The 16,682-nt window shown below is 34.4% G+C and overlaps 1 pseudogene across 1 annotated transcript; it reads left to right on the top strand.

The window, feature by feature from the left end:
• The first annotated feature begins 6,153 nt into the window (after nt 1-6,153).
• Nucleotides 6,154-14,716, top strand: LOC149534509 (uncharacterized; annotated as a pseudogene). The gene is made up of 3 exons (XR_016357532.1): nt 6,154-6,226; nt 6,437-7,162; nt 14,590-14,716. The product of XR_016357532.1 is annotated as an uncharacterized LOC149534509 (transcript).
• Nucleotides 14,717-16,682: the final 1,966 nt, after the last annotated feature.

The following is a 16,682-nucleotide window of genomic DNA, read 5'->3' as shown; positions in this document are numbered from 1 at the left end:
AACTAGAGTAGTAGAGAGCTACATTACAGAATTTTAGAGGCTATCAATAATAGTGACAAACATTTCAAAGAGAAGACTTGTTGTTTTATTCATGGATGGGTTGATTGAACCCTTAAAGGGTTGGATGAAGGGTTTTAACCCTGAAACATTTTCCGCAACAATCAAGAAGGCACAATACATGGCAATATCCAATTCTTCTTCTAAAAGTTATTCATGTGCTAGGCCACCCATCATTTCAAAGGAGAAAGAAAACAAGCCCCCTTCAAAGAAGCAGTCAATAGATCAAGCTACGAGACAAGATTTAGGAGGAGGAAGTTATGTTTTAATTGTAAGGAATCATGGGAACCAGGACACTGATGCTTAGGGAAGGGAAAGATCCATTACATAGAGGTGATGTTAGATAGTAAAGAGGATGAGGAACCACGAGTCAAAGAAAATGATCAACAAATTGTGAAAGAGGGTAACATAAATCATGTAGAGAGGATTGCTGAACTTGTATGTTGAGGAGGAACCAATACTCTTACAGGCACTCTGAGATGTACTATTTTTTGGGTATGAGGAACTCTCCAAGGACAATGGGGCCACACTTAATTTCATTAATTCATCACTAGTGAAACAAAGAGGTTTAACTATGGAGACACATGTGGGATTCCAAGTCAAGGTAGCAGGAGGAAACCTCCTATCATGTACCCATTTTGTCTCGCAACTTAGCATTACCATGGGAAATCATATGGTGACTGAAGATTTTTTTTTGTAGATCTAGATGACATGGAAGTAATTCTTGGCATCTAGTGGATGGAAACTTTAGACGAGTACACACAAAGCTTCAAATGAATGGAATTTTCATTCGAAGCAGATGGAAAGAAGGTGGTCCTCAAGGGAATGTCAAATGGAGGGCTGAAGGAAATCTTAGCACAATAGATGGAAGCCATTCTTCAACATGATGAGATTTCTTGCGCAACATAGTGTTTGATATCAACAAAACTAATGAAAGGACAACAAATCAACTACCAAGATGATGAGCTTTACATAGTTTGGATAAGCATAATACAGTCTTTGTCAACATCCCTCAACATAGAGGATTTGAGCACACCATTGAGTTGGAGGAAGGAGCCAAACTTGTCATCACTATGCCCTACCACCATCCTAAAAGGTTTAAGGATGAGATAGAAAAAATGATCCAATAACTCCTAGAGAAAGGATGGATTAGGCCTAGTTCCAAGATCCCTTTACATCATTAGTAGTTTTGGTTAAGAAGGATGAAACCCTCCAAATGTTTGTGGACTATCATGTACTAAACAAGAAAACCATTTAAAATAGGTACCCAATTCCTAGGATCGATGAACTATTGGATGAGTTACATGGTGCACTCTACTTTTCCAAAATAGATCTTCATTCAGGATAACATCAGATCCGCATAAGGGACAAAGATGTGGAGAAGACCGCCTTCTATTGCCACTATAGACATTATGAGTTCCTTGTTATGCCATTTGGTCTAACCAGTGCTCTAGCTACTTTCCAGTCGTGCATGAACCACATCTTCAACAAGCAACTATGAAAGTACCTATTGGTGGTTTTTGATGACATACTTATTTATAGTAAGACTTGGGAGGAACATTTGAGGCATTTGGATGAAGTACTCAGAATTATGGAGTCGTAATCACTGTTTTCCAAGAGATCTAAATGTGAGTTTGGAATGAAAAAGATATTGTATCTAGGGCATATAATCAGTGCTCAAGGGGTTCAGGTACACTAGGAAAAGATTCAAGCCATCTTGGATTAGCTGCGTCCCAAGACTCTCTCTATCTACATGGATTCCTTGGATTGTGCAGTTATTATAGAAGGTTCGTGAAGGGGTTCTCACAACTTAGTGCACCACTAATAGACCTGACAAAAAAAGATCTTTTCATTGGGGTATGAAGGCACAACACACTTTTGACAAGTTGAAGGAATTCATGAGTTGATGCCCAGTGTTGGCACTGCCTGATTTCAATCTGCCCTTCATCTTGGAGTGTAATGCTTCAAGAGAAGGAATTGAGGTTGTGTTGATGCAAAATCATCACCCCGTTGCATTTGAAAGTCAAAAAATCTCAGAAGCAGAATGATTGTACTCCATCTATGATAAATAGATGCTCACAATTACACATGCACAAACAAAGTTTTCATAGTATCTTGTTGGGGCAAAATTTGTGGTGCGAACATATCACAACAACCTAAGATTTTTTTAGAGCAGAAAGATTTAAATGAATGACAACAGAAGTGGATGAGAAAAATCCAAGCTTTTGACTTTGATATTGAGTACGTGAAGGAAAAACATAATGTAGTGGTTGATGCTCTATCAAGGAGGTCTACAATATGCTCATTGTCTGAAATTTTAGTAGATTGGAAGGAACACCTATTGGTTGAATACTCCAAGAACATATTTGCGTGGCGGTTGATGGATGATCAAGTACAAGATGATAGGTACAAGGTGGTAGATGATATTATCTACTACAAGGGTAAGATTTATCTAGTACTTGAGTCCAAAATGAAGGAAAGAATTTTGAAGGAGATGCATGATTCACATTGGTTGGACACTCATGATACTTGAAAACCTATAGGATGATCTGAGAATGTTTTACATGGAAGGGCCTCAAGAATGATGTCTTACAATATGTACAAGAATACTCTACTTGTCAGCAAAACAAATCTGAGCACACCCTACCTGCGAGACTTCTCCAACCATTGCCAATCCCTGATCAAAAGTGGGAAAGTATTTCAATGGATTTCATCATCAGGCTACCCAAAGTTTAGGGGAATGATTGCATTTTTGTTTTGGTTGATCGTTTAACCAAGTATGCCCATTTCTTTCCATTTCCACTGGGTACCAAGCATCGCAAGTGGTTGAGTTGTTCTTTTGTGAGGTTTTCCATTTACATGGTCTTCCACAAAATATAGTAAGTGACAAAGATAGTTGTTTCCTTAGCATTTTTTGGATGGAGTTATTTAGGCTAGCGAGAATGGAGTTGTCACCAAGTATGAGCTACCATCTATAGTCAGATGGATAGACAAAGATTTTGAACAAATAGTTGGAGGGCTATCTAAGGAATTATGTTTCAGTGCAATAAAAGGCATGGTAACATTGGATGCATCAAGGTGAGCATTGTTACAACACTACCTATCACATGTCAATAGGCATGTCACCCTTAAAAGCATTGTATGGTTATGAACCTTCATCATTCATGGATTTGGCCTTGGGAGATAGTTGTGCACCGAGGGCTAAAGATTGGCTACAAGAGAGTTTAGATATCATGGAATCTCTCAAGGAAAATCTACAAAGGGCTCAAAATCAATAGAAGATATTTGCATACTGACATCGAATTGAGAGAAGTTTTGAGGTGGGTGATCTACTATACCTTCGACTTCAACTATATAAACAATCCTCCTTGAAGTTGTTTGGTAATGAGAAACTAAAACCACGCTTCTACAAACCCTACAAAGTGGTTCGAAAGGTAGGAGAAGTTGCCTACGAATTGCAACTTCCTGAAGGTAGTAAAATACACAATGTTCTTCATGTGTCATCACTAAAGAAGGCTATTGGATCACATGTCACAGTGTCGAAGGACTTGCCTCCCATTGATGAATAAGGGAAATTAATTTTAGAACTAGAAGATATCATAGATGTCTAAGAGAAGAAGCTTAGGTTCCGTATCATTCAGGAGTTTCTTGTGCGATGGAAGGATCTTCCTATTGAGGATGCCACTTAGGAAGGTGAGCAAATTCTAGAGCACCCAAGTTTGCAATTGCTTGAGGGCAAGCAATTTTTTGGCACAGAGGACTGTAATGTCCCCAATATTATTAAATAATAATTTTTTTTATGTGGCTGAGAATCAATATTTTTAATCTGTCGGGCCCACTCTTTATTTTTATTTAGTACTTATCGGCTTAGTGCTATTTTGTAATTCTTCAAAAAGTTTCCCCAAAGCCCTTTATAAGGCCTTCTTGTAGGTTATTTTAGGTATGGAATTTGGATTGTTTTCTCTATACTACAAATTCCTATTGGAGTTCCCTATTGTTCACCATTTCGGAAGTGAAAGATCTTCCCTACTTGGATTGTTCGGTTTCAGTAGGACTCAAGCTCACCATTTTGTTCGAATGATTTGACTCAGATCTGGCAAATTGGAGTGACATTTTATCTATCATTATATTTGACAAATCTAGAGCGTTATTGTATCTCTATCATATGCAAATTGTTAATAGGTGGTTTTCCTGCGTGGATGCATAAAATACTCAGGCATAGCAAACACAATCCTTCCTCCACACATAATCCACTCTTGCCATATCCTTCATGACACCCTTTCAACTGTACTCATCATATACATCATCCCAACCCACCACTGTACAACAATTCTGACTCCTATACGACCTCCTCTTGACAATCATACGCCTTCCCCTTTAACCCCTATACGACCTCCCCTTGACAATTGTACACCTTCCCCTTGGCTTATATACGACCTCTCTTTCTCCCCTGTACAACCTTCCCTTGGTTGTCGTATGACCTCCCTTTCTCTTCCATACGACCTTCACTTCACTGTCATATGCCCTCCCTTTTACCCCTATATAGCTTCATCCTTGTATGAAACATTACAGTCTCAAAACCAGGTTATCAGACATCCCACTAGCAACTAGGACTTGAAAATCAAAACCTAGTTACATTTTTTGAGAAGTGTAAAAATAATAGATTGGACTATTTTTTGGAGTCTGCCTCCAACTCCAAGCTTATGTATAAAAATATATATTCCCACTCATTTTCCAAGCGAAACAAATGGTTCAAGTAAAATCTGAAAAATAGAAATGAAGATTTGCAGAACCTTGATTTGGCTAAATCGAAATTTGTAGAAATCTCAAATTTTACAATTCCATGAATCAAACTGACTAGAGTTTTTTTTCCTAATATTGATTTGTTTGAAAGCCGACACTCCTAATAAAACAAGAGCTCTAAAAGAGCTACAGTCCTTGCCTTTGAGGCATGACAAAACATAAGAGTTTGAGATATAGGTAAATTGTAGTAGACAAATTTCTCAATTAGAGGAATGTTGGTTTCCCATTGTAGGCTCTATCAATCTATTAGCCCACAAAGTTAGAAGATGCCAAGGCCTTGGTGAATGTTTATATAAATTAAATTAAATTAAATTAAATATAGCATAACATAACATTAACAAATTTTGATAATGCAAAAATAAACTAAAGTCAATATGCACATTTGCAGGTAAAGTGGATGACTTCCATGTTTTGTTAATACATCCTCTATGACATCTAGAAAATGTGTTCAACCACATAAATACACATATACTTGACTCGCTTTGTAATTGGTAGCATCTTCAGAGTGGCAAAAAAGACCTCTATGACATGATATCAATATTCTTATGTATGCTCATATTAGCAATGTGTTTGTGTTTGAAATGTTCACTAACTTGAGCAAGTCTAGTTATATTAAGGTACATAAAAATGAAACTATAATAAATAATTTTTTTCCTTAGAAAACTATAAGTTGTAGTAAAAGAGAACTCAATAATATTCTACAAGACCATTAACATTTGATATACATAATTTTATTAATAGTTTTTAAACTTTTCTTTTACACACATTATTTTTACTTGTTTCACTAATATGGTTACATTTTTTTGTCATTTGTTTAAATTTAAATATATAAATATGTGTTTTTAAAATATCTATATCTGATAAATTTAAGTATAAATATTTAATTAAAAATTTTATTCAATTTATTTTAATCATATTATCTTATCTTATCTTATCTATTTAAAATAAAATGATTTTTTTTACAATAATAAAAATTAAACACATTTCAATATCCAAATAATTTATTCAAAATTTCAAACACAATTCTTTAATATTAATTTCAATTTCATTAACTAAAAGTAATAAGTAAAGTTTCTACTTAATTTTTCACTCAATTTTTCATTAAATCTAGATTTATCAAAATGGGCCTAAAGATTTATAAAAGAAAGTTTCTTAAAATTTATAAAGATAGATTCTTAACATTTGTAAAAAAAGTTTCCTAAAATTTATAAAAGGAAGTTTCCAAATAGTTGGAAAAAGAAAAAATAGACTCTTTAATTAGCCGATAGGCTTTTCTTATGAGATTTGCTTGGAATCCGAATTTGTCTCACACGGGAAATATTGTTGCCAGTTAATGGGGTTAATGGTTTCAGATCGTTGATGAATGGTTTGTTCTTAAAGTTTTCTTCTTGTTTCGTGCATTTATAGTTGCATTTGTATTTATGGTTTGTCTCACACAGAATAATTGTCGCCGGTTAATGGTCTCAGATCTCTGATAAACGGTTTGTTCTTAAAGTTTTCTTCTTGTTTCGTGCATTTATAGTTGCATTTATGGTTTGTCTCACACAGAAAAATTGTTGCCGGTTAATGGTTTCAGATCGCTGAGAACGCCTCTCTGACATTTCTCATTTCTATAATGAGAGAAACCTGGAACAAGCTCTATGTCCTTCATTTTCGATGAAACAGTGCCTCAGCAGGGCCGATTAGTCCTGGAAGTGGAGATACGTATAAAGGAGACATTTGGAGATAAACAAGTAGCAGATGTTTTGTTTCCAATGAAGGAATTACTCAGGAAAAGAACTAGCGGTGGTGTTGATTTGGTAAGTTACCAGATACGCAATCCCTCAAGGAAGCCCAAGGGTATGCTTAATTTGTCACTAAAGATAAATGATCCGGTGCAATTTAAATAGACATTGTATGCGCCAAGTGCCTTTTAGTACCCTACTAATGGTGGTGTCGCACAAGCATATAGAACCGCCTCTCCAGCATATGGAAGCTCCCCCTACTAATGGTGGCGCTGCCCGAACATATGGTGACACCGTTGTAGCGCATAAGGAGCGAAAAGAGGGAAAGAATGAGCTTGTATCTGCATACCCAACGTACCCTACACCTGAATCTCATTGTATTCTTACCCTCTGTTGTCGCCTGCATCTTACCCTCCACCGCCGCTTGCCGAATATCTGCGTTACACTCTGCCTCCACCTGCAGACTACCCATCTTATCCTCCTGTTTGTGGCAATACCCTCCTCCAGTAGCAGTCGCCTAAGAAGAACAATATTGGATTGCAACTAGGCGTTGGATTGCTTGGTGGTGCTCTCTGAGGGCTAGCAATAGCTTCAATGAAGGCCAATCTATGGATCGTCATCCTCTATAGGTACCTATTTTATTCTCTGTAATTTTCTCTTATAGACCTCTATTTTTTGCCCTCTTGTTTGCGTTGTTAATGTTCTGTGTTTTTTTGGTGTTTGGCTGGGTTTTTGACATGGGGTTTGTGTGTAGATGGAAAAAGCCATGGTAAATGTTTTGCTAGGGCTGTTGGATGAGGGGTCAATTGAGTAACTGAGAAACATGGAGAAGAAAAGCCAGAGCATGGCACAGACAGAACTGTTGTGTGGATTGGGATTTTTCACAGTACAGATGATGGATACTGTCCAGTTCTCCTTGGTGAAATTACATTATTTGTAGATGAATATCAGACCAAGTAGAAACTGAAGGACATGTTACACAGATTTGCAATCTAATTTTGGCACTGATATCCATACAACTTCATCCCATTTAAATTTATTATTTGTTTCATTCATACAGAAATTCATGTTTTCCACTTCTAAGAAATATTTTTGTGTTCCTTTTATACAGTTCATTACTCTTGGGTTTGCATGCACTCCTCTATATTCTGTTTGGGAGAAAGTAATTGGAATGCATGACACAGAGCTTATTTCTCCCGGCTTTGGCTAGGCTGCCTATCTTGATCCCAATCTGGGTCCTTCCAACTTACTTGTTTTTCCTTTCTTTGCTCCAATCAATTCTGTAGTTGGTGCTCTTTTGGTCAATTTCACTGTCTACATTATACTATCTATGGCACACATGTTGACCTACAGGATAGCCCTTGCCAGACAGGTAACGAGTTGTGCTAATTCTCTCTCTTTGGTTTAATAAATTAATAACCATACTGCAATACATAGGCACAGCAATCATATATCATTACCATCTGATTTCAGAATTGACAATATAAATATGTCATTCTTAATAGGTTAGTTAATTAATTACTTATTAGCATTCATTGCTGACAAAACCAAAGCTAAACCTATGAGCATTTGAAATTGTTTGTTTTTAGGACTTACATTCAAAAGATGCCAACACCATTCTGGTGAATGCTGTGGGGCCTCAAGGGTGCTAGGCATTATGGCTTACATATTTCCTACATTCTTTAGATGATTCTAATGTATCCTATATTTTTCTAGTAGTGAGCTTATTATTGACGCATCTCATTTAGAACTAACATAGATGCTTAATATAGGATACATCCCACACCTTTGATAGTTAAAAATAAGTTACCCAAAAATGAGGCAGGGCAGGGAGCTGTCAACACACTGAGGAAAACGAACGCTCTCGCTGGTCCCTCTAATAGGATTGTAATCAATGTTGAAAAATTATGCTACATCCTTTGAACTCCACCCTGTTTTTCACAGAGAAATTGACATATATTTTCTTAAAGTAGCAAGCTCTCTACAAAAGTCTGGCTGCCAAGTAAATATCTTCAGAGTCTAACGAATTTGGAGAAGAGATTGTAAGTAGCATGTCACTGATGTCCCTCCCCTTCAAACCCCCATTTCTAAGAAGATTTACAAACTTCTTCAAGTACTCCTTTACCCATCTAGGCATACATTATACATTATACTCTCAAGTCGTATTATTTTTTATTGTTTCATATGTATTTTCAAATATTCATTATTGTTTTATAAATATTACATGCACAATGACACTCTGAAGTGGGGTAAATATGAATGTGACCTACACATTTAAGTAATTTATATGGTGAAAAGTCTACAACATCAAGTAGTCTACCTTCATATAGTGTGGACTTTGAACTTTAAGTAGCTTTCTACAGCATACAATTAAGAACATACCAAATAGGATTTGCACAATCCCATATGCATGCCCATCAACCATGTAGTCAAACCAATCTACTGCTTGAGAGAGTATCTTAGTTTTCTATACTGAGAGATACTCTTTATTCCAGTGAAAAATTCTACCAGATTTGTACTATTGGAAGAGAGAATGGAAAATTTATTTACACTTGAAGATTTAAAAAGTGAACAAGATTTAGGCAGATTCTCTTACAAAGTGTATTCACTTCTGTAATCCCTCCCATTTTCCTAGCAGCTTCCAATTCTCTTTATGAACTTTTCTTATAAATTTTAGCACAACATGGGACCATATGTACTCTTAGCAGCGTGACAAGACCTCAAATAACATTTAGATCCTCTTAAGAGATTACTAGAAAGCTCTATCTCATGGATCTCCAATTCTGATGCTTAACAAATTTGTATCTCCAAAAGGGATTGGTTTAAATATTCTGGTCATAGAAGAAACATAAATACTCTATGCAATTAACCAACCAAGTATCCAACTTCTTCCAGCTTCCTCTAGGTATTCAACTTACCAAGTATCTAAGTACTTCCATCTACCAATTTATCTGGACAGTGTAATAACTACCTTATAAAGTGGTCCCGATTTTATGAAGACTAACAATAAGTTTTTGAGTTTGATGGGCATGCCAATCAATTGTTTATTAGGTATGAATTGTCATTAGCAGTATTATATGCTGAATAATGTCCATTAAAAATATTTGATTTGTTGGACAGGTGATAGGTGAAATAGTGTGTACTAATCTGCCATATATAGTCTGAGATTTTCATTATGAATGATGAATGAAGTGGGCTTCGGTTTTTTATTTGTAATTTATAATTTGAATAATCTAAACTAATTGTTCTACGAAAATCCGTTGCAATATATAGAAATGTTGATTATTTAAAGGACTAATAACCTTATGTAGATTATGCATTTATTTTGAAATGCAAAAGGTTGGCCTTGGGTTACATTTGAAACACAATATTTTCAATCTTCTCTTGACTAGCTAAATGCCATTTTTGAAATTCAAATTTCCACATTCCTCTCGGTACATTGTGATAGATTATGATTCTTGGTTTCCATTTGAAACACAATACTTTCAATCTTTTCAATCTCTCCATTTTTGAAATTCAAATTTCTACATTCCTCTTGGTACAGTGTGATAGGTTATTATTTTCTTCAATCTCGAACCATCTTGCATGATATTATAAAAATAAATGACAAAAGAGAGCTCAGTGCTTCAAATGTATTGCTAAAGAGTCAAAAAATTTGTGATGTTATCTGGGACAGGCATGGTAGCATCACATATAGAAGGTGTGGCAGCGCTTGTGAGACAAAAATATTGAAATTTCAACCCAGCAGCCATTGGTTTAGCACTATCCACCACTGCATCAGTCTATGACAAGCAATGATCACCAATTATGGCACAACATTTCTACAACAATCCTGATGCTGGTCTGACTCCAACCACCCCTTTGACATGGGAAGTGGGTCTGTGAATCCAATTGTTGCTTTTAGATCCAGGATTGATCTTCAATGCAAGTATAAATTCCAGTTTATTTCTTCAAAATAAATGCTATCTAATTTTGTAGTGCCTATTCTCATGGCAGCCAAAAACCCCATTTTTACAAAAGATTGCTCTTTCATTTCATTGGTAATGAATAGGATATTTAAATATTTTTCGTATTATTTCTTATAAGAGTTTAAATAGCAAGCATAGAAGAAAATCCTAATATGTAGGAACTGACTTTCATTGATATAGTTAAATTCCAAGTTTTGATGATTATGTTGCATTCTTACGCAACATAAATGGGTCAGCATCCTTGGTTCTCAATTACACTAGTTTTGTGTAAATCGAACACTTTCTGATCTCAATATTCCTTCAATTAAAGTGGCTACTTTGATTAATTCTTGTACCATTCAAAGGAGTTTTACCAATATTGCAGGTAGTCAAAGCTACAAAGTTCTCTAGAGTGCACCATGGGGTGTATTTGTTTTTTATTATGCCATTGTCATTCAAAGCTAAATAGGGGGAGACAAAGAAGCTTATAGTAATTCTTAATGCCGACACTAATAGTACTAACCCAAGCTTTGGAAGAATTCTTTTAGTTGGGAATAATGGACACAATTTAGTAATTCATCTCTCAGTCATTACATAGATTTTACAGAACACCTATAACTGATTGCATTTATTGGTTTGATTGATATGTTCATTTTAATTTTTTGAGCCTTTTTCTTTTTTCTCCTTTCCATGTTGAGGTTGTACAGATCGATTTGTCTTCCATTTGTTCATATTATTTTGACTATAGCAACTTGTTGATGTATAAGAAATTTATATTGCAAAGGTATCTATTTTGTAATGTATCGATAAAAAAAGTAAATAATACACATTTTCGCATCCAAATAGATATTGTGGTTGACTCACAAGATTCCAGTATTGTAGGCTTTATGTTATGACTTGCCAATATAGAAAATGAGAGAAAATATTCTTGTGAAAAGAGGACCACAGATAAAATTTAGTCTCCTCTTTTTTTCCTTCTTCCACAATGGTGCTGAGAAACTAGAATTATATCCTACAAGCCTAAGTCCTCTCTCAAAATAGCTTCGGGGGCATATGAAGAAAGTAGGTAAATGAAATTATTAATAATCGATAAGACTCAAATATTTATGTTAGACCTATATAGGTAAATTTGTGTTGTAGATTGTTAGAACACAAATCTTATATAATATTGTTAAATAGTTTTTAAGTGGGTTATCAATGCATTTATCCAATATTTTTGTTTTTTCATGCATGACTTAATTTTTTAAAGAGAATCTTAAAACATTGGCTTCTTTATAGAGTTCTATGCAAGAACACCAAACATATATATGAATTTCAATAGAATAGGTTTGTGAGATATCTTATTCTACTATAGTAGAAAACCATTCATATTCCAATAACCTCCAAGATATTTTGGCAATTAATGTGAGGCCCCATATTTCTTCATTATAGAGAAATCACAAAAGTGGAGTTTAGATGCTCTTACTATGAGATTTAGGTATGTAAATGTCACATCTTCTAAAATGCATATAAAAAAGACTTCTTACATTTGGCAAGAAAATGAAGCATGAATGATATCGTACACATCTAATACAAAAGATTATTGTCATTTCTATTTTCATACATTCATGTCTTTCAAATTATGATAACAATATTCATGAGTTACGATAAGATTATAGGGCATCATAAGAAATGGTACATCTAATGATTCCAATGCATCCATACATACACCTTCCAAGTTCTCCTATTAACACCATCCATGGTATATGAATAGCAATTCTTGATAGCTTCAATTGGGAACAACACAATTCATGTTGCACCTCAAAACATTGAGTTGCATGCTAGATAACTCAATTGCAATGCTAAGACTAGATACTTGTGCTTTGCTACTAATAACACTCTTGAATCAGCACTTGCACCTTGCTGGCTCACTTCCAACAAGCTCACCTTGGATTTAATTCTACAGGAAACCTTGTAGCGCACTCCTCAATTTTTGGATGTAACAATGTAACATAAATAAAAATATTGAAGAATTCAAATATACAACATATGGTGTTCAATAATGATGTGTACACCAAACATCCACAACACAAAGTCCACCTTATCAAGCACCAAGTATGTGGAGAAGGCAACTTAAACCCTTAAATTAGAGGAAGCTTAATCCTCACCAACCATTAGAGCTCATGTCATGGTATGTTTATTTATTTTCGTATCTATTAGAAAATTATTACTTTATGAAGCAAATTTCTAAATTAGGGAAAAATATTTGTGCAAGTTTGCAAAATAATCATAATGCAAATATGAAAACATACCACAAGATTTACATTAGATATAATCTATAAAGCCCAAATTTCAAAAGAAACCATAGTTAATATATTATTCCCAATTACAACATTATTATAGACTTAATGTTTCTATGAAAAGCTATGAAACATCTAGTTCCTTTGATGCATCCTCCATGTGTTTGAGCATGCAACCACACACTCTATCCCATACTTCACCTATGCACGCAAGAAGAGAGTTGAATACAATATCACACAATTCAACTATTCAATCATAACCACTAAATATGTTCTTACTTTTATGGGTTCAATAAGCCACAATATAATCAAATGGTAAGATAAAACCATATGCCTCAAAACCATAATTGCACAAAACTATTGGACCTAATAATCACTTTTTGGTACTAAGTTTTCCTAATGTCAAATACTTTTCCCATTTGCAACCCACAAACATTATCCAATCAATGTTATGTACAACTTCATTGGTGAACTGGAATACATATTTAATGTGACTAACACACCTATTGAAGATGCATCATAAAAAGATTTCAAAAAGTTGCTTGTGATGGTCTTCAACCATGTTTAACACAATTATGCTAACCTTTATTAAAGTACTCCTTTGCCCCTAATAGAGAATAGATAATATTTGACTTTGGGTTCTCTAATTATCATGGCAATAATTAGCTCAGTTTTTTAATTTTTATTTTCTAATAGGCACATTTAACATTATTTGAAGAAGAATGAATGAAACTTTGTAATATAATCAATTATCAAAAGTTGCCTTTTGATGAAAATAATCATGTTGTTCAAAATCCTCATTTTTCATCAATAATAGTTGAATAGGTTCTCCGTACTCAACAAGCCAAACTCATAAGCATGCTTGATAGCCTCTACAATAAAGACTTATTCTCCTTTCATTTCATCGGTGGTGTGAAGATATATATTCTCCGTGAAGAATAATTAGTGACACTTCCTTTTATGTCATAAAGATTCGTTTATGCTTTCACATTAAACACCTATCGGCGTATCCCTTGTACCTCTTTTGGGTGCAAGTGCTAGTTAAATAATTTTTTAATGAGAAATTACTTCTTTGTACAAACGTTGCATACAATTCATCCATCCTCAAATAATAAATTTGTGATGGGTCTTGATTTGTTCTTTCTTTTATTCTTGCCCTCGGTCTTCTTACACCGACTGTAAAGGTGATATATATATGTATGTAACTTTACTGATTTTTATAAATATTTTAAATGAAACATTTTTATCATTTGAATTGAAATAGGCACATCAGTCATGGTGGAGCCCTGCAGAAATTGTTTGAATCACATTGCTATTTTTAGGATACTTGTTCATCTTGTAAGTTCCCCGAAACATGTTGCATTAAAGATATCCGACTTGCCACTTGCCTGTTGCCATAGCTGTAGAGCACCCTAACAATCACCATTTTCCGGCTCTCAATATTGTAAGATCTCAATAAATTTGGGAAAACTGTTGTAATAGATAGTGAGAGAGCAAGTAGAATTGAAAGCAAGGAAGATAACGTACAGAGGGCTATAGGTGGACATATATTCCTCTCCAACGGCAGAGAATCCCATTGCAATAGTGCGTCCCAATCATTCTCTCCATGTTTCAGTAATTTTTGCCTTTCTTTTTACGTGTGGAAATGGATCCTCGTCTGCCTCCATTTCGTGTGGCTCTTTTGCATGCGATTTTTTAAGGTTTGCTACTGCTGATTGTGTCGCATGCTCTTAAAGCGTAATTGATGATGTTTTGACTCATATTATTATTTGGTTTCAGGGTTACGCATTCAATTTCTGCACAAATTTTCGTTTATTTTTTAAACATACATCGCATGGCTGATTTTGTGATGATAATAAGGCAGGGAAAAGAAGAAGATGATGATTTCTTCTCAGATAAACAATGATTACGTATGTCACCATCTTTCTATTATCTTTCTTATAAACTATATAATTGACTAATTTTCAAAAAATCAAAAACATTATAGATTTTTCTAAAAAATTCAATATTTGATCTACATAGTTTGTAGTTGAAAACAACAAAATTTTTTGTAAAAAAATCACTACGTTTGTGAACCTAGGAAAAATTAAAATTCACTTTGTTTTGTCTTTAAGATTAGCCTATTCCAGTAATTACAATCAATAAAAAAAAAAACATTTTAATAAGAAAAATGGCAAGATCGTAGACTAAAATTGTTTGCACAATTATCAAAACATAAACTAATTATAAAATAATAAATAAAAACATTAGTCTTCTATCTAATAACAGGGATTAACAATTTTGTAGAACTATATATACAGATACTCAAGGTGGACTGAAGCACTTAGTAGACAGTACTCATGAAGCCCTAGCCAATAGAGAAAACCTCAATTGGCTTAATTAGGCATACTTTACACCTCTACAATCATAAAATTAGCATATTGAATTATAAGACAAGATGGTTTCTTATTAGTAATATGTTAGTTAGGCTACCTGGGTAAGGACTCTAATGTTTATGCATGTATATTCTTCCTATTTCTATTGTAGGAAATGAAAATTTCAATATATGAGCAATCAACAATATTTCCTTTATTCTCTTTTCAAGTTGATGATTTCATTTCATAAAAACAAATTTTAATAATGACCCTTATTCTATAAACAAAAAGCTACCATAAATTGTTTAAGCAGAGAATTTTATTACAACCGTGTTAACCCAAAGCCAAAAGATCAAAACTAAAACTGAACAAAAACTCAATAACTTCCTATGAAAAATCAAACTTCATTTGAGCACATGCAATCTAGAAATCTCCTTCATTGTCACCTGCAGACATGATGACCCTTTGCAACTCAAAAATATCAAGAGATCCCTCATGTGGCATAAACAAATGGGAAGGTATGCCTTCATTGTTTGAACAAGAGCCCAACATAGATTGAATATCAATTTTTTCTTGCTCACCCCACATAACTGTTTGATAAGATTGTTCTTGAGAAATTTCTTCAGCCTCTATTTCATCTAATTTCATTGCCCTCTCTTGTAAAACCTTCACAATCCTTTCCTTGAATTGCTTCAGTGACTCACCAAGCTCTTTCACTTGCTGCATTTCTAAATTTTGAGCATCCAAATTTTGAGCATTGCTTCAGTGACACACTATTTGATATTTTTGTTATCATTTTGTTGGTTTCTGATTGTTTCTGAATTGTTGCCCGGCTATAAATTTTGTTTCAATTTTATGAGCCATGGTTAATATTTAAAACTTGCCTAGTTTTAAGCCTTAAATTGGCCATTCTATCTTTGAATTTTGTGAGTCTTTGAGCCTCCATGTCTCGTGCTCGTTAGCAGCTCCGCACAGCAATTGAAATTGCTGAAATCTAACTTCTGAGCCTCAAGTTACAAAAGGTTAATGATCGCCACCCAAAATGTGTTTTTCCTAACCTCCCAATAGGTTAATGATAACGTTCAAAAATTCATTTTTCTTAACCTCACAAAAGGTTAATGTTAACACCCAAAAACACGTTTTTCCTAACCATTAACCTCTCAAAGGTTAATGATAACATCCAAAAAAATGTTTTTCCTAACCATTAACCTCTCAAAAGGTTAATGATAATGTCCAAAAACATGTTTTTCTTAACCTCTCTGAGACAATCATTAACCTTCTTTGTTTAGCTAATTAAGGTTAAGAACTAGAAGTAAGATCATCTAAAAGACAAGTGCGGATATTGCACCTGGTTGATCTTAAGGTGGAGGAAATGGAAAATGATAACCGAAAAACAGTTGTGTTCATGAATAATTTTGAAATGCTCAGAGATTTTGGTGTTGAGAGTGAAAATTTTCAATCTGTTTACCAACACCTATCAAGCACGATAACATCCAACCGCGACGCTCAATCTGTCCC

This window comes from Cupressus sempervirens, chromosome 10 (assembly GCF_028749045.1).
Source record: "Cupressus sempervirens isolate cs-2001-9-10 chromosome 10, ASM2874904v1, whole genome shotgun sequence".
Taxonomy (NCBI): domain Eukaryota; kingdom Viridiplantae; phylum Streptophyta; class Pinopsida; order Cupressales; family Cupressaceae; genus Cupressus; species Cupressus sempervirens.
This window is presented reverse-complemented; position numbering and strand designations above follow the sequence as displayed.